This window comes from Mytilus californianus, unplaced genomic scaffold, assembly GCF_021869535.1.
Source record: "Mytilus californianus isolate M0D057914Y unplaced genomic scaffold, xbMytCali1.0.p SCAF_3, whole genome shotgun sequence".
NCBI lineage: Eukaryota > Metazoa > Mollusca > Bivalvia > Mytilida > Mytilidae > Mytilus > Mytilus californianus.
In genome coordinates, this window is record NW_026262679.1 from 76,667,419 (window position 1) to 76,693,325 (window position 25,907).

General features: G+C 28.7%; 1 long non-coding RNA gene across 50 annotated transcripts in view; it reads left to right on the top strand.

The window, feature by feature from the left end:
- Positions 1–25,907, top strand: part of LOC127733268 (uncharacterized) — a 193,470-nt gene that overhangs the window by 150,294 nt on the left and 17,269 nt on the right. For all 50 annotated transcript variants that reach the window (XR_007996957.1, XR_007996970.1, XR_007996953.1 and 47 more), the window contains one exon: positions 25,652–25,803. This is a non-coding gene — a long non-coding RNA (uncharacterized LOC127733268). The remainder of the gene's footprint in view (positions 1–25,651; positions 25,804–25,907) is intronic.

A 25,907-nucleotide genomic window follows, 5' to 3' on the forward strand; every position in this document is an offset into this window, starting at 1 on the left:
AACATACACCTCAAGGCGCTAGGATGAAATTTGAAAAAAAGCAGGACAGGAGGTTTTAGTAAAAAAAAAGACAGGATGAGACAAAAAACAAAAGACAGGATGACAGTTTCGGTAAATAAAAAAATCAAGATAAACTAATAAAAAATAGGCAGGACCGAGTAGAGTGAAAAATAAAAAAGCAGGACAGAGATAACAACTTTTAAATGCAGGACAAATTTTTCCATCCTATCCCCCATATAAATCAAATAGTAGTTCCCTTAAATAAAAAAAAGTTATTTTTCGATAACTTATAGAAACTAGAAAATAAGTTCGAAACGCAATGTATTAATTATTTCCCCCTAAAACGCAATGGAAACACAGTATTTTGTTCACTTTCCTTCTAAATAATGAATTGTTTATATTTTATTTATTCAATAAATTTTAAAATCAAAATAATAAAATTGAGAATGGAAATGGGGAATATGTCAAAGAGACAACAACCCGACCAAAGAGCAGACAACAGCCGAAGGCCACCAATGGGTCTTCAATGCAGCGAGAAAATCCCGCACCCGGAGGTGGTCCTCAGCTGGCCCCTAAATAAAATTGTGTGCTAGTTCAGTGAAAATGGACGTCACACTAAATTCCAAAACATATAAATGAACTAAAATTAAAAAACATACTAGACTAACAAAGGCCGGAGGCTCCCGACTTGGGACAGGCGCAAAAATGCGGCGGGGTTAAACATGTTTTGTGAGATCTCAACCCTCCCCCTATACCTCTAGTCAATGTAAAATAAAGAAACACATAGCAATATGCACAGTAAAACTCAGTTTAAAAGAGGTCCGAGTCCGATGTCAGAATAGGTAACAAAAGAAACTAAGCAAAATGACAATGATACATAAATGAACAAAGGACTACTAGCAGTTACTGACATGCCAGCTCCAGACCTCAATTAAACCAGAGACATATTGTATTATATGTCTCTGATTAAACTCATTAAAAGATTATGTCTTCATCATACGAAAATCAAGTACAATCCCTCCCGTTAGGGGTTTAGTATCATACCATCATAAAATATATGAGAAGAACATAACCCGTGTCATGCCAACAACTGGTTTTAGAATAAATGTGTTTATTTCCGATGCAAAGACCCTATGAGTGAATCAATATTAAAACCAAAATATGCAATCCTTAATGACTTGACAACAGTATCGTAACTATATCCTTTCCGAATAAGTCTGTTTAAAGGTTTGGTTAGCTTTTGAGGTGAATGCCGACATTTTTGTGCTTTGTAAAGAATATTACCATAAAATATTGGATGTGAAATACCTGAACGTATAAGATGTCTGCATGTTGATTCTATATTTACGAGATATTTTGTAACGATTTATTTCTTCCTCTGTGATATTTTATCCTGGGGATAATTTGTCACAGAATTTTTTTCTGTGAAATTACTTCCGGTTTTGTTTCATATGTTTCGTGATATTTGTCTTTTAAAAGAATGATATTTACTTTAATATTTCAGGATATTATTTTCAATTATAATCTGCGAAATTATTTCCCATTATAATACATTTATTTGGTTTTTTATTTACTAATTTGGCTTATATTCAAATACACTATTATATTAGTACATAGTATTTGCAAAGATTAAGTTTTTTTTATTAACTATTCAATATTTTAACTTCCCAGATAGAATTTCACGGCAATGGAAAATAAATAACAACAACTTCTGTAACATTTTTTCCCCCAGATGATATTTCATCCGGATAGAATTTTGCTTTACAAAACAAGTTGCCGTACAATAAACAAACACTGTTTTGGTCATATTCTTTTGAAAACATCTTTTTAATAGCGAATTTCAGTAAATATGAAGTCATATTGTCATAATCTAATTATGTGTCTGTAAATAAACAGCTGCGCCATGAGCGCATGATACGCCCGTCGTCTTGTGTGTGAATTTTTATGCAATAAGCATAAATAGTTTCTGACATACGGCGTGACATGCGAAACCCCCCCCCCTTTTTTTTACAAAAAACTCAATATCTCTAAAATAAAATTTTGAATCAAAACCAAAAAGTATACAGATCTTTAGATTAATATAACTAAGAAGTGTGTAAAATTTTAAGCAATAATCATAAATCGTTTTTGAGATACGGCGCGACTTGTGAAAACCCCACCTTTAAAAAAAAAAAAAATCAATATCTCAAAAATAAAATTTTGAATCAAAACCAAAAAGTATACAGATCTTTAGATTAATATAACTAAGAAGTGTGTAAAATTTTAAGCGCAATAATCATAAATCGTTTTTGAGATACGGCGCAACATGTGAAACCACCCCCCCCCCCCCTTTTTTTTTTACAAAATACTCAATAACTCAAAAATAAAATTTTGAATCATCACCAAAAAGTATACAGATCTTAAGGTTAATATAACTAAGAAGTATGTAAAGTTTTAAGCAATAATCATAAACTGTTTTTGAGATACGGCGCGACATGTGAAAAACCCCTCCCCTTTTTTAACAAAATACTCAATATCTCTAAAATAAAATTTTGAATCATCACCAAAAAGTATACAGATCTTAAGATTAATATAACTAAGAAGTGTGTAAAGTTTTAAGCAATAATCATAAATTGTTTTTGAGATACGGCGCGACATGTGAAAAAAAAACACACACCTGTTTTAGTTACTAAGTCCCGTAACTCAAAAAAGTTTTAATCTTATTTTCACCAAAAAGTATCATGACAGATCGTTTGACCATCATAAGAAACAACTATGTTAAGTTTCATGAAATTTGGATAAGTCATTCTCAAGTTACGGTGCGACATGTTTACGCCGGACAGACAGACGGACAGACAGACGGACGGACGCCGGACATTTGTATACCATAATACGTCCCGTCAAAAATTTGACGGGCGTATAAAAAATGAAAAACAGTTGAGTATCGTGCAAACGGGGCGACGAAGGGCGATTGACCTCGAAATTTTCTGGTACTAAGTGCACCGTTTTGGAGTATTACACAACATTTTGTATTTGTTTGCTACTTGTTGGTATAAAAAATTAAAACTTTATATATCAGAAGCAATACCCTCATCAAACTGCTAGAAATGGTCTTTATTAAAGGAATTCTAGACTTGTTTATTTATTTTTTTCCTTTCTCTCCGCTTCGTTAGTATCCAATTTCCGGTGGCGATGATACACAGTGATATATATATATATATATATATATATATACACAAGTCTAAATTGAAAACAACGTTCAAACCTATGATTGCGTTGGATAAAAACCGCAATTTTTATACGTGTGCATGCAAAACAAATTTCTTGTTAGAGGGGTCTAAATACAGCACAAAACAACATTTTCCAAAAGACCAAAAAAGTGAAAAAGTATATTTTAACAAAACGCATTTGACTAACAGGTCGAACAACAAATGTTCTTAAACCCTGCTGACTGCCATTGGCGATTGCCAAATAAACGGATCACCGATGTAATAAAGGGCCGAAAATTGTAATATAAGTGTTCGAAATATATCTTGTTACATCCGTTTTTGTATCATATTTACCTTTTTTTATATTTACCGTATGAAGAACTGCATTAGGCTATCAGAGCCGGCTGATAGATACTTGCCTCGAATTTTGTACCATCAAACATGTATCAATTTACAGTAGGGTACATGTTTGATAGTAGAAAAAGCGGGCAAGTGTATGTGGTCAACGCTTCATTAAGATTACAAAATAACACACATTTTCAATATCACTTCAATAAGGCCCAAAGAGTGGAACCTAGTCACTATCTGTGAATGCTAGTTCGACCATTCTTGTGCCACTTAGATCCCATGGTTTGACTACTTTCTTGAAATTGAATAATTATCTTATTTTTCTAATCTTATAAATACATAACACCCGAATCAATAACGATACAAATTTAATACTCTCGAGCCACCTTTGCTATGTTTGATTGTGCGGCCGTCTTTTTTTTCGCAAGCCAGGAGTACTCCCACAATACCCCATGAAAATTCATAGTATCAAGGAATCAAATTGTCAGTCTGCCAATTTAGTCTTTTCAGTAGTTACGGCCCTGCGAATTCGGCAGCATTTAATATTTTGCGACAAACAAATGGAAGTTTTTAACGACCTTGACTGGCTATACAGCTGGCGACAAAACACCTCTGATCATAGATTTAACGGTTCATCGGTTCATTAGACCACACTGCCATTACAATCTCTGTTTTAATTGGTTACTATGTTTTGGCGGTTTTTTCTATTGTTCTAATTTTTCAACTCATACCATGATGGAATTCATTTGGAAGGTCAGTTTTATTCTTTCTTTATTAATAAAATGGTCTAGTAATAATTCATAAGTGTTACTTATACACAGAATCAACGTTTATTTTAGCAGAGACATGTAGACACATATATATATATATATATATGTCTCATATTTTAGTAACTATCGAAAAGGAGAGTTAATCCATTATAAAATGACAATCAGAAGAAAAGAAGATTTTACGGTCATATTTCATAACTCAGTAATCTTATTTAGATTTGTTATACTATGATATTTAGTCTGGTTTATATATGACTTGTGTTTACTAATTGATTGAATGAACGTTTCGGATCGAGTAGACCGATTAGACCTATAACATGAGACTTCGTAGGTTCTAACTTCATATCGTTTGCATTCAGCGTTTTTTTATCGGTTATTTTTGTTTACTATCAATGTTCGTGGTTCAGCATGGATAGTAAAAAAATATCCGATAAAAAACGTTGAATGCGAACGATATGAACCTACGAAGTCTTATATTATAATATAGGACTAGTAGACCGGTATGAATGCTATTTTGTGTAAATCGATTGGAAATAACACGGCATAGAAATAAATAGAAATAAGAATAGTTCTATAAATGATCACATGGGTTAAATTTGAATTTTTATCATAAACAGATAATTTTTTTTGTAAACTGATGAATTGAGCCCTTTTCAACTGATTTTTATAGCTTGTTCCTATGTTGTACTGTACAACACTATCCCAGGTTAGAGGGAGGGTTGGCACCTTCAAACTAGCTTAACCCTGCCATATTCTGTTTGTGTCTGTCCTACGTCAGGAGCCTATAATTCAGTAGCAGTTGGTTTTTGCTGTATATCATTTTGTTTTTTCTTTCATGGTTTTGTACTTAAGTTCGGGCTGTTTTCTCATTTGAATTGTTTTGCATTGCATTTGTCATTTTGGGGCCTTTCCTATCTGACTATCTGGGAACAAACCCTCTATATGGTGTTTATACCTGTACAGAGGAATAACCCTTCTAAAGAAGGATAATTATCCCTCTATAGAGGAATATAATTGTTTGTATAAAAAAGAAGATGTGGTATGATTGCCAATGAGACAACTCGCCAAAAGAGTCCAAATGACACAGAAATTAACAACTATAGGTCACTGTTAGGCCTTCAACAATGAGCATAGCCCATACTGCATAGTCAGCTATAAAAGGCCCCGAAATTGACAAATGTAAAACAATTCAAACAAGAAACTAATGACCTTATTTATATATACAAAATAATGAACGAAAAAAACAAATATGTAACACAGCAACAAACGAAAACCACTGAATTACAGGCTCCATATTTGAGACAGGCACATACAGAATGTGGCGGGGGTAAACTAGTTTGAAGGAGCCAACCCTCTCCTAACCTGGGACAGTGGTGTAACAGTACAACATAAGAACAAACAATAAAAATCAGTTGAAAAAGGCTGAACTCATCAGATGGATACAAATGGAAAAACATCTAACAAAAACACAGAGTTGACGTGGACGGGTACTTATACATCCCAACAACAAAAAGACATTAAGTACAGATCTGAGAGTACTTGCAGTTACTGACAGCTAGTTCAAAGCCAATAACAACTAATAAAAAAAACAATGCATCTAAGACTAAATTATCAATCAGTTCACATCCAACATCTAATGGATTTAGTGTAAAGACGCCATAAACAGTCAGAGGAAAACATGACCTTGTGCAATGCCAAGATACAGGATTATTATTATTATTATTAGATGGATTAAAAGCAAAACATGGCAAATGTGCATTTTCTACTTATTGTGGCAGTAACCTGCAACATTTGATGATCAGGTAAATTCCACTCAGTTATGCCTCAATGAACAGATTTTTACATATATGTAAGAGAATGTTAATCCCTTTCTTCATGATTAAGTACAAGTGTTATTGAGTACTTATCATGAAGTAAGGGATAATCATTCTCTTGTCAGTGTAAATTAAATGTTTATAATTGATGCATAACTTCATTTTCAGCATTTCATTTATGGGTTAGTTTTAGTGATGTAAGGACTGTCTTATAATTTGGGAGATATTTTTAAAATGCATTATAGACATTAGGTGACACAACAGTAAAAAGAAAAGGTATGAATTGTATATGTTTCGAATGTAAATCATGAAATATTTAAGTGAGGAATTATCCTTTTTTTATTTATAGTTTAAATCAATAAATACATTTGAGTTACAACTAATTTTATTTCACAGCCAATATTTTGGTCCAGCTTTATAAATCAAAAAACTATTTCATTATGTCAGGGAAATGATCTAATAAAATGCATTTAAAAGTTTAAATATATTCAAAACCTAAATCAATTTCCTGGTTTTTTTTATTTCTTTTATCAGAATATTGGAAATAACTCTTCTTCCCAACCTCCGGTTCAGAAAGATAAAAATTTAGGTTATTTTTTATTTTAAAACGTTTTTCTTCTTTTTTTTGCATTGCTTTGATATTGTTTTTAGTAATTTGAAGTTTATTAATATTTTCATAATGACATTAAACATACAAATTTTACAAGATGATGATGTAAGTATTTTGTCGTTACAATTGTACTTAAACTGTTAATAGTTGTAAGGTAATAAAATCAGTTTTCCCTGGAGAAACAGCTTGAAAATTTATTACAAATTAGTCCAAAATTTCTTTTCAAATTTATACTCTAATGAAAAAAGTATACTTGTACTCCAATTTAGGATTTGAATTAAAACATGCATCACATTAATTTCTGAATTAATTATAACAGCAAATAGTCTCTTAACATTGACAATTTGGAAACCCTTTCTCTAATAGTCTCACCTGTACGAAAGTAAAGTTTCCGATTGTCAATTTGGATATCTACATATTTAGTCGATTTTTTTTTAAAGTAATTTGGAAAATATGACTTGATTTAGATTGTTTGAAATTCAGTTGAATTTTAATCATTTCTGTTCAAAATGTATACATCAGATTGTTTTGGTTAGCCACCAACTTCTAATAATTTGACACGCACATTAATTTCGGAAATAATGATTATATCATTAAACCGTCTTCATTACTGATTGAAATATAGATTTAAAATGAAAATAAGTTAATGATATACAGTCAAAAAGAGCAATTGACCAATGATGATGGCTGCCATTAATGCCAGTTTTTCTTTATAGATATTTTGAAAGAAACAAATTAAAGTAGCAAATTTTTTAAGTTTTATATTTGGTTCAATATTTTTGAACTTATTTTGTTTTTGTTTCAGATACCAGCCCCAGGATATTTACGTCAGGACAGGTAACATATGCATCGGAAAGTAAGTATATTTTTTTTTATTTATTAATAGTTGTCTAATAGATATTAAAATAATTTGAATATGTATTACAGATAGACGGGAGCCAACAGAGAAGAAGAAGACAGTACAGTCCTAGACATGGAGATGATTAAATTGTAGATGCCAAGATGATGATGTAGGTATTTTGTAGTTACAATTGTACTTAAACTGTTAATAGTTGTAAGGTAATAAAATCAGTTTTCCCTGGAGAAACAGCTTGAAAATTTATTACAAATTAGTCCAAAATTTCTTTTCAAATTTATACTCTAATGAAAAAAGTATACTTGTACTCCAATTTAGGATTTGAATTAAAACATGCATCACATTAATTTCTGAATTAATTATAACAGCAAATAGTCTCTTAACATTGACAATTTGGAAACCCTTTCTCTAATAGTCTCACCTGTACGAAAGTAAAGTTTCCGATTGTCAATTTGGATATCTACATATTTAGTCGATTTTTTTTTAAAGTAATTTGGAAAATATGACTTGATTTAGATTGTTTGAAATTCAGTTGAATTTTAATCATTTCTGTTCAAAATGTATACATCAGATTGTTTTGGTTAGCCACCAACTTCTAATAATTTGACACGCACATTAATTTCGGAAATAATGATTATATCATTAAACCGTCTTCATTACTGATTGAAATATAGATTTAAAATGAAAATAAGTTAATGATATACAGTCAAAAAGAGCAATTGACCAATGATGATGGCTGCCATTAATGCCAGTTTTTCTTTATAGATATTTTGAAAGAAAAACAAATTTAAGTAGCAAATTTTTTAAGTTTTATATTTGGTTCAATATTTTTGAACTTATTTTGTTTTTGTTTCAGATACCAGCCCCAGGATATTTACGTCAGGACAGGTAACATATGCATCGGAAAGTAAGTATATTTTTTTTAATTTATTAATAGTTGTCTAATAGATATTAAAATAATTTGAATATGTATTACAGATAGACGGGAGCCAACAGAGAAGAAGAAGACAGTACAGTCCTAGACATGGAGATGATTAAATTGTAGATGCCAAGATGATGATGTAGGTATTTTGTTGTTACAATTGTACTTAAACTGTTAATAGTTGTAAGGTAATAAAATCAGTTTTCCCTGGAGAAACAGCTTGAAAATTTATTACAAATTAGTCCAAAATTTCTTTTCAAATTTATACTCTAATGAAAAAAGTATACTTGTACTCCAATTTAGGATTTGAATTAAAACATGCATCACATTAATTTCTGAATTAATTATAACAGCAAATAGTCTCTTAACATTGACAATTTGGAAACCCTTTCTCTAATAGTCTCACCTGTACGAAAGTAAAGTTTCCGATTGTCAATTTGGATATCTACATATTCAGTCAATTTATTTTTAAAGTAATTTGGAAAATATGACTTGATTTAGATTGTTTGAAATTCAGTTGAATTTTAATCATTTCTGTTCAAAATGTATACATCAGATTGTGTTGGTTAGCCACCAACTTCTGATAATTTGACACGCACATTAATTTCGGAAATAATGATTATATCATTAAACCGTCTTCATTACTGATTGAAATATAGATTTAAAATGAAAATAAGTTAATGATATACAGTCAAAAAGAGCAATTGACCAATGATGATGGCTGCCATTAATGCCAGTTTTTCTTTATAGATATTTTGAAAGAAAAACAAATTAAAGTAGCAAATTTTTTAAGTTTTATATTTGGTTCAATATTTTTGAACTTATTTTGTTTTTGTTTCAGAAACCAGCCCCAGGATATTTACGTCAGGACAGGTAACATATGCATCGGAAAGTAAGTATATTTTTTTTTATTTATTAATAGTTGTCTAATAGATATTAAAATAATTTGAATATGTATTACAGATAGATGGGAGCCAACAGAGAAGAAGAAGACAGTACAGTCCTAGACATGGAGATGATTAAATTGTAGATGCCAAGATGATGATGTAGGTATTTTGTTGTTACAATTGTACTTAAACTGTTAATAGTTGAAAGGTAATAAAATCAGTTTTCCCTGGAGAAACAGCTTGAAAATTTATTACAAATTAGTCCAAAATTTCTTTTCAAATTTATACTCTAATGAAAAAAGTATACTTGTACTCCAATTTAGGATTTGAATTAAAACATGCATCACATTAATTTCTGAATTAATTATAACAGCAAATAGTCTCTTAACATTGACAGTTTGGAAACCCTTTCTCTAATAGTCTCACCTGTACGAAAGTAAAGTTTCCGATTGTCAATTTGGATATCTACATATTTAGTCGATTTTTTTTTTATAGTAATTTGGAAAATATGACTTGATTTAGATTGTTTGAAATTCAGTTGAATTTTAATCATTTCTGTTCAAAATGTATACATCAGATTGTTTTGGTTAGCCACCAACTTCTGATAATTTGACACGCACATTAATTTCGGAAATAATGATTATATCATTAAACCGTCTTCATTACTGATTGAAATATAGATTTAAAATGAAAATAAGTTAATGATATACAGTCAAAAAGAGCAATTGACCAATGATGATGGCTGCCATTAATGCCAGTTTTTCTTTATAGATATTTTGAAAGAAAAACAAATTAAAGTAGCAAATTTTTTAAGTTTTATATTTGGTTCAATATTTTTGAACTTATTTTGTTTTTGTTTCAGATACCAGCCCCAGGATATTTACGTCAGGACAGGTAACATATGCATCGGAAAGTAAGTATATTTTTTTTATTTATTAATAGTTGTCTAATAGATATTAAAATAATTTGAATATGTATTACAGATAGACGGGAGCCAACAGAGAAGAAGAAGACAGTACAGTCCTAGACATGGAGATGATTAAATTGTAGATGCCAAGATGATGATGTAGGTATTTTGTTGTTACAATTGTACTTAAACTGTTAATAGTTGTAAGGTAATAAAATCAGTTTTCCCTGGAGAAACAGCTTGAAAATTTATTACAAATTAGTCCAAAATTTCTTTTCAAATTTATAGTCTAATGAAAAAAGTATACTTGTACTCCAATTTAGGATTTGAATTAAAACATGCATCACATTAATTTCTGAATTAATTATAACAGCAAATAGTCTCTTAACATTGACAATTTGGAAACCCTTTCTCTAATAGTCTCACCTGTACTAAAGTAAAGTTTCCGATTGTCAATTTGGATATCTACATATTTAGTCGATTTTTTTTTTAAAGTAATTTGGAAAATATGACTTGATTTAGATTGTTTGAAATTCAGTTGAATTTTAATCATTTCTGTTCAAAATGTATACATCAGATTGTTTTGGTTAGCCACCAACTTCTGATAATTTGACACGCACATTAATTTCGGAAATAATGATTATATCATTAAACCGTCTTCATTACTGATTGAAATATAGATTTAAAATGAAAATAAGTTAATGATATACAGTCAAAAAGAGCAATTGACCAATGATGATGGCTGCCATTAATGCCAGTTTTTCTTTATAGATATTTTGAAAGAAAAACAAATTAAAGTAGCAAATTTTTTAAGTTTTATATTTGGTTCAATATTTTTGAACTTATTTTGTTTTTGTTTCAGATACCAGCCCCAGGATATTTACGTCAGGACAGGTAACATATGCATCGGAAAGTAAGTATATTTTTTTTTATTTATTAATAGTTGTCTAATAGATATTAAAATAATTTGAATATGTATTACAGATAGACAGGAGCCAACAGAGAAGAAGAAGACAGTACAGTCCTAGACATGGAGATGATTAAATTGTAGATGCCAAGATGATGATGTAGGTATTTTGTTGTTACAATTGTACTTAAACTGTTAATAGTTGTAAGGTAATAAAATCAGTTTTCCCTGGAGAAACAGCTTGAAAATTTATTACAAATTAGTCCAAAATTTCTTTTCAAATTTATAGTCTAATGAAAAAAGTATACTTGTACTCCAATTTAGGATTTGAATTAAAACATGCATCACATTAATTTCTGAATTAATTATAACAGCAAATAGTCTCTTAACATTGACAATTTGGAAACCCTTTCTCTAATAGTCTCACCTGTACTAAAGTAAAGTTTCCGATTGTCAATTTGGATATCTACATATTTAGTCGATTTTTTTTTTAAAGTAATTTGGAAAATATGACTTGATTTAGATTGTTTGAAATTCAGTTGAATTTTAATCATTTCTGTTCAAAATGTATACATCAGATTGTTTTGGTTAGCCACCAACTTCTGATAATTTGACACGCACATTAATTTCGGAAATAATGATTATATCATTAAACCGTCTTCATTACTGATTGAAATATAGATTTAAAATGAAAATAAGTTAATGATATACAGTCAAAAAGAGCAATTGACCAATGATGATGGCTGCCATTAATGCCAGTTTTTCTTTATAGATATTTTGAAAGAAAAACAAATTAAAGTAGCAAATTTTTTAAGTTTTATATTTGGTTCAATATTTTTGAACTTATTTTGTTTTTGTTTCAGATACCAGCCCCAGGATATTTACGTCAGGACAGGTAACATATGCATCGGAAAGTAAGTATATTTTTTTTTATTTATTAATAGTTGTCTAATAGATATTAAAATAATTTGAATATGTATTACAGATAGACGGGAGCCAACAGAGAAGAAGAAGACAGTACAGTCCTAGACATGGAGATGATTAAATTGTAGATGCCAAGATGATGATGTAGGTATTTTGTTGTTACAATTGTACTTAAACTGTTAATAGTTGTAAGGTAATAAAATCAGTTTTCCCTGGAGAAACAGCTTGAAAATTTATTACAAATTAGTCCAAAATTTCTTTTCAAATTTATAGTCTAATGAAAAAAGTATACTTGTACTCCAATTTAGGATTTGAATTAAAACATGCATCACATTAATTTCTGAATTAATTATAACAGCAAATAGTCTCTTAACATTGACAATTTGGAAACCCTTTCTCTAATAGTCTCACCTGTACGAAAGTAAAGTTTCCGATTGTCAATTTGGATATCTACATATTTAGTCGATTTTTTTTTAAAGTAATTTGGAAAATATGACTTGATTTAGATTGTTTGAAATTCAGTTGAATTTTAATCATTTCTGTTCAAAATGTATACATCAGATTGTGTTGGTTAGCCACCAACTTCTGATAATTTGACACGCACATTAATTCCTGAAATAATGATTATATCATTAAACCGTCTTCATTACTGATTGAAATATAGATTTAAAATGAAAATAAGTTAATGTTATACAGTCAAAAAGAGCAACTGACCAATGATGATGGCTGCCATTAATGCCAGTTTTTCTTTATAGATATTTTGAAAGAAAAACAAATTAAAGTAGCAAATTTTTTAAGTTTTATATTTGGTTCAATATTTTTGAACTTATTTTGTTTTTGTTTCAGATACCAGCCCCAGGATATTTACGTCAGGACAGGTAACATATGCATCGGAAAGTAAGTATATTTTTTTTTATTTATTAATAGTTGTCTAATAGATATTAAAATAATTTGAATATGTATTACAGATAGACGGGAGCCAACAGAGAAGAAGAAGACAGTACAGTCCTAGACATGGAGATGATTAAATTGTAGATGCCAAGATGATGATGTAGGTATTTTGTTGTTACAATTGTACTTAAACTGTTAATAATTGTAAGGTAATAAAATCAGTTTTCCCTGGAGAAACAGCTTGAAAATTTATTACAAATTAGTCCAAAATTTCTTTTCAAATTTATACTCTAACGTAAAAAAGTATACTTGTACTCCAATTTAGGATTTGAATTAAAACATGCATCACATTAATTTCTGAATTAATTATAACAGCAAATAGTCTCTTAACATTGACAATTTGGAAACCCTTTCTCTAATAGTCTCACCTGTACATAAGTAAAGTTTCCGATTGTCAATTTGGATATCTACATATTTAGTCGATTTTTTTTTTAAAGTAATTTGGAAAATATGACTTGATTTAGATTGTTTGAAGTTCAGTTGATATTTAATCATTTCTGTTCAAAATGTATACATCAGATTGTTTTGGTTAGCCACCAACTTCTGATAATTTGACACGCACATTAATTTCGGAAATAATGATTATATCATTAAACCGTCTTCATTACTGATTGAAATATAGATTTAAAATGAAAATAAGTTAATGATATACAGTCAAAAAGAGCAATTGACCAATGATGATGGCTGCCATTAATGCCAGTTTTTCTTTATAGATATTTTGAAAGAAAAACAAATTAAAGTAGCAAATTTTTTAAGTTTTATATTTGGTTCAATATTTTTGAACTTATTTTGTTTTTGTTTCAGATACCAGCCCCAGGATATTTACGTCAGGACAGGTAACATATGCATCGGAAAGTAAGTATATTTTTTTTTATTTATTAATAGTTGTCTAATAGATATTAAAATAATTTGAATATGTATTACAGATAGACGGGAGCCAACAGAGAAGAAGAAGACAGTACAGTTCTAGACATGGAGATGATTAAATTGTAGATGCCAAGATGATGATGTAGGTATTTTGTTGTTACAATTGTACTTAAACTGTTAATAGTTGTAAGGTAATAAAATCAGTTTTCCCTGGAGAAACAGCTTGAAAATTTATTACAAATTAGTCCAAAATTTCTTTTCAAATTTATAGTCTAATGAAAAAAGTATACTTGTACTCCAATTTAGGATTTGAATTAAAACATGCATCACATTAATTTCTGAATTAATTATAACAGCAAATAGTCTCTTAACATTGACAATTTGGAAACCCTTTCTCTAATAGTCTCACCTGTACGAAAGTAAAGTTTCGGATTGTCAATTTGGATATCTACATATTTAGTCGATTTTTTTTTAAAGTAATTTGGAAAATATGACTTGATTTAGATTGTTTGAAATTCAGTTGAATTTTAATCATTTCTGTTCAAAATGTATACATCAGATTGTGTTGGTTAGCCACCAACTTCTGATAATTTGACACGCACATTAATTTCGGAAATAATGATTATATCATTAAACCGTCTTCATTACTGATTGAAATATAGATTTAAAATGAAAATAAGTTAATGATATACAGTCAAAAAGAGCAATTGACCAATGATGATGGCTGCCATTAATGCCAGTTTTTCTTTATAGATATTTTGAAAGAAAAACAAATTAAAGTAGCAAATATTTTAAGTTTTATATTTGGTTCAATATTTTTGAACTTATTTTGTTTTTGTTTCAGATACCAGCCCCAGGATATTTACGTCAGGACAGGTAACATATGCATCGGAAAGTAAGTATATTTTTTTTTATTTATTAATAGTTGTCTAATAGATATACAAATAATTTGAATATGTATTACAGATAGACGGGAGCCAACAGAGAAGAAGAAGACAGTACAGTCCTAGACATGGAGATGATTAAATTGTAGATGCCAAGATGATGATGTAGGTATTTTGTTGTTACAATTGTACTTAAACTGTTAATAGTTGTAAGGTAATAAAATCAGTTTTCCCTGGAGAAACAGCTTGAAAATTTATTACAAATTAGTCCAAAATTTCTTTTCAAATTTATACTCTAATGAAAAAAGTATACTTGTACTCCAATTTAGGATTTGAATTAAAACATGCATCACATTAATTTCTGAATTAATTATAACAGCAAATAGTCTCTTAACATTGACAATTTGGAAACCCTTTCTCTAATAGTCTCACCTGTACGAAAGTAAAGTTTCCGATTGTCAATTTGGATATCTACATATTTAGTCGATTTTTTTTTAAAGTAATTTGGAAAATATGACTTGATTTAGATTGTTTGAAATTCAGTTGAATTTTAATCATTTCTGTTCAAAATGTATACATCAGATTGTGTTGGTTAGCCACCAACTTCTGATAATTTGACACGCACATTAATTTCGCAAATAATGATTATATCATTAAACCGTCTTCATTACTGATTGAAATATAGATTTAAAATGAAAATAAGTTAATGATATACAGTCAAAAAGAGCAATTGACCAATGATGATGGCTGCCATTAATGCCAGTTTTTTTTTATAGATATTTTGAAAGAAAAACAAATTAAAGTAGCAAATTTTTTAAGTTTTATATTTGGTTCAATATTTTTGAACTTATTTTGTTTTTGTTTCAGATACCAGCCCCAGGATATTTACGTCAGGACAGGTAACATATGCATCGGAAAGTAAGTACATTTTTTTTTATTTATTAATAGTTGTCTAATAGATATTAAAATAATTTGAATATGTATTACAGATAGACGGGAGCCAACAGAGAAGAAGAAGACAGTACAGTCCTAGACATGGAGATGATTAAATTGTAGATGCCAAGATGATGATGTAGGTATTTTGTTGTTACAATTGTACTTAAACTGTTAATAGTTGTAAGGTAATAAAATCAGTTTTCCCTGGAGAAACAGCTTGAAAATTTATTACAAATTAGTCCAAAATTTCTTTTCAAATTTATACTCTAATGAAAAAAGTATACTTGTACTCCAATTTAGGATTTGAATTAAAACATGCATCACATTAATTTCTGAATTAATTATAACAGCAAATAGTCTCTTAACATTGACAATTTGGAAACCCTTTCTCTAATAGTCTCAACTGTACGAAAGTTAAGTTTCGGATTGTCAATTTGGATATCTACATATTTAGTCGATTTTTTTTTAAAGTAATTTGGAAAATATGACTTGATTTAGATTGTTTGAAATTCAGTTGAATTTTAATCATTTCTGTTCAAAATGTATACATCAGATTGTTTTGGTTAGCCACCAACTTCTGATAATTTGACACACACATTAATTTCGGAAATAATGATTATATCATTAAACCGTCTTCATTACTGATTGAAATATAGATTTAAAATGAAAATAAGTTAATGATATACAGTCAAAAAGAGCAATTGACCAATGATGATGGCTGCCATTAATGCCAGTTTTTCTTTATAGATATTTTGAAAGAAAAACAAATTAAAGTAGCAAATATTTTAAGTTTTATATTTGGATCAATATTTTTGAACTTATTTTGTTTTTGTTTCAGATACCAGCCCCAGGATATTTACGTCAGGACAGGTAACATATGCATCGGAAAGTAAGTATATTTTTTTTTATTTATTAATAGTTGTCTAATAGATATTAAAATAATTTGAATATGTATTACAGATAGACGGGAGCCAACAGAGAAGAAGAAGACAGTACAGTCCTAGACATGGAGATGATTAAATTGTAGATGCCAAGATGATGATGTAGGTATTTTGTTGTTACAATTGTACTTAAACTGTTAATAGTTGTAAGGTAATAAAATCAGTTTTCCCTGGAGAAACAGCTTGAAAATTTATTACAAATTAGTCCAAAATTTCTTTTCAAATTTATACTCTAATGAAAAAAGTATACTTGTACTCCAATTTAGGATTTGAATTAAAACATGCATCACATTAATTTCTGAATTAATTATAACAGCAAATAGTCTCTTAACATTGACAATTTGGAAACCCTTTCTCTAATAGTCTCACCTGTACGAAAGTAAAGTTTCGGATTGTCAATTTGGATATCTACATATTTAGTCGATTTTTTTTTAAAGTAATTTGGAAAATATGACTTGATTTAGATTGTTTGAAATTCAGTTGAATTTTAATCATTTCTGTTCAAAATGTATACATCAGATTGTGTTGGTTAGCCACCAACTTCTGATAATTTGACACGCACATTAATTTCGGAAATAATGATTATATCATTAAACTGTCTTCATTACTGATTGAAATATAGATTTAAAATGAAAATAAGTTAATGATATACAGTCAAAAAGAGCAATTGACCAATGATGATGGCTGCCATTAATGCCAGTTTTTTTTTATAGATATTTTGAAAGAAAAACAAATTAAAGTAGCAAATTTTTTAAGTTTTATATTTGGTTCAATATTTTTGAACTTATTTTGTTTTTGTTTCAGATACCAGCCCCAGGATATTTACGTCAGGACAGGTAACATATGCATCGGAAAGTAAGTATATTTTTTTTTATTTATTAATAGTTGTCTAATAGATATTAAAATAATTTGAATATGTATTACAGATAGACGGGAGCCAACAGAGAAGAAGAAGACAGTACAGTCCTAGACATGGAGATGATTAAATTGTAGATGCCAAGATGATGATGTAGGTATTTTGTTGTTACAATTGTACTTAAACTGTTAATAGTTGTAAGGTAATAAAATCAGTTTTCCCTGGAGAAACAGCTTGAAAATTTATTACAAATTAGTCCAAAATTTCTTTTCAAATTTATACTCTAATGAAAAAAGTATACTTGTACTCCAATTTAGGATTTGAATTAAAACATGCATCATATTAATTTCTGAATTAATTATAACAGCAAATAGTCTCTTAACATTGACAATTTGGAAACCCTTTCTCTAATAGTCTCACCTGTACGAAAGTTAAGTTTCCGATTGTCAATTTGGATATCTACATATTTAGTCGATTTTTTTTTAAAGTAATTTGGAAAATATGACTTGATTTAGATTGTTTGAAATTCAGTTGAATTTTAATCATTTCTGTTCAAAATGTATACATCAGATTGTTTTGGTTAGCCACCAACTTCTGATAATTTGACACACACACTAATTTCGGAAATAATGATTATATCATTAAACCGTCTTCATTACTGATTGAAATATAGATTTAAAATGAAAATAAGTTAATGATATACAGTCAAAAAGAGCAATTGACCAATGATGATGGCTGCCATTAATGCCAGTTTTTCTTTATAGATATTTTGAAAGAAAAACAAATTAAAGTAGCAAATATTTTAAGTTTTATATTTGGATCAATATTTTTGAACTTATTTTGTTTTTGTTTCAGATACCAGCCCCAGGATATTTACGTCAGGACAGGTAACATATGCATCGGAAAGTAAGTATATTTTTTTTTATTTATTAATAGTTGTCTAATAGATATTAAAATAATTTGAATATGTATTACAGATAGACGGGAGCCAACAGAGAAGAAGAAAACAGTACAGTCCTAGACATGGAGATGATTAAATTGTAGATGCCAAGATGATGATGTAGGTATTTTGTTGTTACAATTGTACTTAAACTGTTAATAGTTGTAAGGTAATAAAATCAGTTTTCCCTGGAGAAACAGCTTGAAAATTTATTACAAATTAGTCCAAAATTTCTTTTCAAATTTATACTCTAATGAAAAAAGTATACTTGTACTCCAATTTAGGATTTGAATTAAAACATGCATCACATTAATTTCTGAATTAATTATAACAGCAAATAGTCTCTTAACATTGACAATTTGGAAACCCTTTCTCTAATAGTCTCACCTGTACGAAAGTAAAGTTTCCGATTGTCAATTTGGATATCTACATATTTAGTCGATTTTTTTTTAAAGTAATTTGGAAAATATGACTTGATTTAGATTGTTTGAAATTCAGTTGAATTTTAATCATTTCTGTTCAAAATGTATACATCAGATTGTTTTGGTTAGCCACCAACTTCTGATAATTTGACACGCACATTAATTTCGCAAATAATGATTATATCATTAAACCGTCTTCATTACTGATTGAAATATAGATTTAAAATGAAAATAAGTTAATGATATACAGTCAAAAAGAGCAATTGACCAATGATGATGGCTGCCATTAATGCCAGTTTTTCTTTATAGATATTTTGAAAGAAAAACAAATTAAAGTAGCAAATTTTTTAAGTTTTATATTTGGTTCAATATTTTTGAACTTATTTTGTTTTTGTTTCAGATACCAGCCCCAGGATATTTACGTCAGGACAGGTAACATATGCATCGGAAAGTAAGTATATTTTTTTTTATTTATTAATAGTTGTCTAATAGATATTAAAATAATTTGAATATGTATTACAGATAGACGGGAGCCAACAGAGAAGAAGAAGACAGTACAGTCCTAGACATGGAGATGATTAAATTGTAGATGCCAAGATGATGATGTAGGTATTTTGTTGTTACAATTGTACTTAAACTGTTAATAGTTGTAAGGTAATAAAATCAGTTTTCCCTGGAGAAACAGCTTGAAAATTTATTACAAATTAGTCCAAAATTTCTTTTCAAATTTATACTCTAATGAAAAAAGTATACTTGTACTCCAATTTAGGATTTGAATTAAAACATGCATCACATTAATTTCTGAATTAATTATAACAGCAAATAGTCTCTTAACATTGACAATTTGGAAACCCTTTCTCTAATAGTCTCACCTGTACGAAAGTAAAGTTTCGGATTGTCAATTTGGATATCTACATATTTAGTCGATTTTTTTTTAAAGTAATTTGGAAAATATGACTTGATTTAGATTGTTTGAAATTCAGTTGAATTTTAATCATTTCTGTTCAAAATGTATACATCAGATTGTGTTGGTTAGCCACCAACTTCTGATAATTTGACACGCACATTAATTTCGGAAATAATGATTATATCATTAAACTGTCTTCATTACTGATTGAAATATAGATTTAAAATGAAAATAAGTTAATGATATACAGTCAAAAAGAGCAATTGACCAATGATGATGGCTGCCATTAATGCCAGTTTTTTTTTATAGATATTTTGAAAGAAAAACAAATTAAAGTAGCAAATTTTTTAAGTTTTATATTTGGTTCAATATTTTTGAACTTATTTTGTTTTTGTTTCAGATACCAGCCCCAGGATATTTACGTCAGGACAGGTAACATATGCATCGCAAAGTAAGTATATTTTTTTTTATTTATTAATAGTTGTCTAATAGATATTAAAATAATTTGAATATGTATTACAGATAGACGGGAGCCAACAGAGAAGAAGAAGACAGTACAGTCCTAGACATGGAGATGATTAAATTGTAGATGCCAAGATGATGATGTAGGTATTTTGTTGTTACAATTGTACTTAAACTGTTAATAGTTGTAAGGTAATAAAATCAGTTTTCCCTGGAGAAACAGCTTGAAAATTTATTACAAATTAGTCCAAAATTTCTTTTCAAATTTATACTCTAATGAAAAAAGTATACTTGTACTCCAATTTAGGATTTGAATTAAAACATGCATCATATTAATTTCTGAATTAATTATAACAGCAAATAGTCTCTTAACATTGACAATTTGGAAACCCTTTCTCTAATAGTCTCACCTGTACGAAAGTTAAGTTTCCGATTGTCAATTTGGATATCTACATATTTAGTCGATTTTTTTTTAAAGTAATTTGGAAAATATGACTTGATTTAGATTGTTTGAAATTCAGTTGAATTTTAATCATTTCTGTTCAAAATGTATACATCAGATTGTTTTGGTTAGCCACCAACTTCTGATAATTTGACACGCACATTAATTTCGCAAATAATGATTATATCATTAAACCGTCTTCATTACTGATTGAAATATAGATTTAAAATGAAAATAAGTTAATGATATACAGTCAAAAAGAGCAATTGACCAATGATGATGGCTGCCATTAATGCCAGTTTTTCTTTATAGATATTTTGAAAGAAAAACAAATTAAAGTAGCAAATTTTTTAAGTTTTATATTTGGTTCAATATTTTTGAACTTATTTTGTTTTTGTTTCAGATACCAGCCCCAGGATATTTACGTCAGGACAGGTAACATATGCATCGGAAAGTAAGTATATTTTTTTTTATTTATTAATAGTTGTCTAATAGATATTAAAATAATTTGAATATGTATTACAGATAGACGGGAGCCAACAGAGAAGAAGAAGACAGTACAGTCCTAGACATGGAGATGATTAAATTGTAGATGCCAAGATGATGATGTAGGTATTTTGTTGTTACAATTGTACTTAAACTGTTAATAGTTGTAAGGTAATAAAATCAGTTTTCCCTGGAGAAACAGCTTGAAAATTTATTACAAATTAGTCCAAAATTTCTTTTCAAATTTATACTCTAATGAAAAAAGTATACTTGTACTCCAATTTAGGATTTGAATTAAAACATGCATCACATTAATTTCTGAATTAATTATAACAGCAAATAGTCTCTTAACATTGACAATTTGGAAACCCTTTCTCTAATAGTCTCACCTGTACGAAAGTAAAGTTTCGGATTGTCAATTTGGATATCTACATATTTAGTCGATTTTTTTTTAAAGTAATTTGGAAAATATGACTTGATTTAGATTGTTTGAAATTCAGTTGAATTTTAATCATTTCTGTTCAAAATGTATACATCAGATTGTGTTGGTTAGCCACCAACTTCTGATAATTTGACACGCACATTAATTTCGGAAATAATGATTATATCATTAAACTGTCTTCATTACTGATTGAAATATAGATTTAAAATGAAAATAAGTTAATGATATACAGTCAAAAAGAGCAATTGACCAATGATGATGGCTGCCATTAATGCCAGTTTTTTTTTATAGATATTTTGAAAGAAAAACAAATTAAAGTAGCAAATTTTTTAAGTTTTATATTTGGTTCAATATTTTTGAACTTATTTTGTTTTTGTTTCAGATACCAGCCCCAGGATATTTACGTCAGGACAGGTAACATATGCATCGGAAAGTAAGTATATTTTTTTTTATTTATTAATAGTTGTCTAATAGATATTAAAATAATTTGAATATGTATTACAGATAGACGGGAGCCAACAGAGAAGAAGAAGACAGTACAGTCCTAGACATGGAGATGATTAAATTGTAGATGCCAAGATGATGATGTAGGTATTTTGTTGTTACAATTGTACTTAAACTGTTAATAGTTGTAAGGTAATAAAATCAGTTTTCCCTGGAGAAACAGCTTGAAAATTTATTACAAATTAGTCCAAAATTTCTTTTCAAATTTATACTCTAATGAAAAAAGTATACTTGTACTCCAATTTAGGATTTGAATTAAAACATGCATCATATTAATTTCTGAATTAATTATAACAGCAAATAGTCTCTTAACATTGACAATTTGGAAACCCTTTCTCTAATAGTCTCACCTGTACGAAAGTTAAGTTTCCGATTGTCAATTTGGATATCTACATATTTAGTCGATTTTTTTTTAAAGTAATTTGGAAAATATGACTTGATTTAGATTGTTTGAAATTCAGTTGAATTTTAATCATTTCTGTTCAAAATGTATACATCAGATTGTTTTGGTTAGCCACCAACTTCTGATAATTTGACACACACACTAATTTCGGAAATAATGATTATATCATTAAACCGTCTTCATTACTGATTGAAATATAGATTTAAAATGAAAATAAGTTAATGATATACAGTCAAAAAGAGCAATTGACCAATGATGATGGCTGCCATTAATGCCAGTTTTTCTTTATAGATATTTTGAAAGAAAAACAAATTAAAGTAGCAAATATTTTAAGTTTTATATTTGGATCAATATTTTTGAACTTATTTTGTTTTTGTTTCAGATACCAGCCCCAGGATATTTACGTCAGGACAGGTAACATATGCATCGGAAAGTAAGTATATTTTTTTTTATTTATTAATAGTTGTCTAATAGATATTAAAATAATTTGAATATGTATTACAGATAGACGGGAGCCAACAGAGAAGAAGAAAACAGTACAGTCCTAGACATGGAGATGATTAAATTGTAGATGCCAAGATGATGATGTAGGTATTTTGTTGTTACAATTGTACTTAAACTGTTAATAGTTGTAAGGTAATAAAATCAGTTTTCCCTGGAGAAACAGCTTGAAAATTTATTACAAATTAGTCCAAAATTTCTTTTCAAATTTATACTCTAATGAAAAAAGTATACTTGTACTCCAATTTAGGATTTGAATTAAAACATGCATCACATTAATTTCTGAATTAATTATAACAGCAAATAGTCTCTTAACATTGACAATTTGGAAACCCTTTCTCTAATAGTCTCACCTGTACGAAAGTAAAGTTTCCGATTGTCAATTTGGATATCTACATATTTAGTCGATTTTTTTTTAAAGTAATTTGGAAAATATGACTTGATTTAGATTGTTTGAAATTCAGTTGAATTTTAATCATTTCTGTTCAAAATGTATACATCAGATTGTTTTGGTTAGCCACCAACTTCTGATAATTTGACACGCACATTAATTTCGCAAATAATGATTATATCATTAAACCGTCTTCATTACTGATTGAAATATAGATTTAAAATGAAAATAAGTTAATGATATACAGTCAAAAAGAGCAATTGACCAATGATGATGGCTGCCATTAATGCCAGTTTTTCTTTATAGATATTTTGAAAGAAAAACAAATTAAAGTAGCAAATTTTTTAAGTTTTATATTTGGTTCAATATTTTTGAACTTATTTTGTTTTTGTTTCAGATACCAGCCCCAGGATATTTACGTCAGGACAGGTAACATATGCATCGGAAAGTAAGTATATTTTTTTTTATTTATTAATAGTTGTCTAATAGATATTAAAATAATTTGAATATGTATTACAGATAGACGGGAGCCAACAGAGAAGAAGAAGACAGTACAGTCCTAGACATGGAGATGATTAAATTGTAGATGCCAAGATGATGATGTAGGTATTTTGTTGTTACAATTGTACTTAAACTGTTAATAGTTGTAAGGTAATAAAATCAGTTTTCCCTGGAGAAACAGCTTGAAAATTTATTACAAATTAGTCCAAAATTTCTTTTCAAATTTATACTCTAATGAAAAAAGTATACTTGTACTCCAATTTAGGATTTGAATTAAAACATGCATCACATTAATTTCTGAATTAATTATAACAGCAAATAGTCTCTTAACATTGACAATTTGGAAACCCTATCTCTAATAGTCTCACCTGTACGAAAGTAAAGTTTCCGATTGTCAATTTGGATATCTACATATTTAGTCGATTTTTTTTTAAAGTAATTTGGAAAATATGACTTGATTTAGATTGTTTGAAATTCAGTTGAATTTTAATCATTTCTGTTCAAAATGTATACATCAGATTGTTTTGGTTAGCCACCAACTTCTGATAATTTGACACGCACATTAATTTCGGAAATAATGATTATATCATTAAACCGTCTTCATTACTGATTGAAATATAGATTTAAAATGAAAATAAGTTAATGATATACAGTCAAAAAGAGCAATTGACCAATGATGATGGCTGCCATTAATGCCAGTTTTTCTTTATAGATATTTTGAAAGAAAAACAAATTAAAGTAGCAAATTTTTTAAGTTTTATATTTGGTTCAATATTTTTGAACTTATTTTGTTTTTGTTTCAGATACCAGCCCCAGGATATTTACGTCAGGACAGGTAACATATGCATCGGAAAGTAAGTATATTTTTTTTTATTTATTAATAGTTGTCTAATAGATATTAAAATAATTTGAATATGTATTACAGATAGACGGGAGCCAACAGAGAAGAAGAAGACAGTACAGTCCTAGACATGGAGATGATTAAATTGTAGATGCCAAAATGATGATGTAGGTATTTTGTCGTTACAATTGTACTTAAACTGTTAATAGTTGTAAGGTAATAAAATCAGTTTTCCCTGGAGAAACAGCTTGAAAATTTATTACAAATTAGTCCAAAATTTCTTTTTAAATTTATACTCTAATGAAAAAAGTATACTTGTACTCCAATTTAGGATTTGAATTAAAACATGCATCACATTAATTTCTGAATTAATTATAACAGCAAATAGTCTCTTAACATTGACAATTTGGAAACCCTTTCTCTAATAGTCTCACCTGTATGAAAGTAAAGTTTCCGATTGTCAATTTGGATATCTACATATTTAGTCGATTTTTTTTAAAGTAATTTGGAAAATATGACTTGATTTAGATTGTTTGAAATTCAGTTGAATTTCAGTCATTTCTGTTCAAAATGTATACATCAGATTGTTTTGGTTAGCCACCAACTTCTGATAATTTGACACGCACATTAATTTCGCAAATAATGATTATATCATTAAACCGTCTTCATTACTGATTGAAATATAGATTTAAAATGAAACAAGTTAATGAAATATAGTCAAAAAGTACAATTGATCAATGATGATAGCTGCCAAAAATAAATGTAAAAACTAAAGAAGCAAATTTTTCAAAAGTTTTATATTTGGTTTAATATTTTTGAACTTATTTTGTTTTTGTAACAGATTCCAGGAGCAGGTAATTTACATCATACCAGGCTGTCCCGTGGACGTGTTTATATTACAGACCGATGAAGCCCAGAGGAACATTACAGACAGATGGAGCCCAGAGGAACATACAGTCCTAGACCTGAAGTTGCCAGATAATGATGATGAAGGTATTTAGTTTTTACAATTGTAAAATCGATGCTGAATTCTCATCTAGGGGAATAAAACGTTTATATTTATGAACTTGTGCTTTTTTTTATACAGAATGAACATA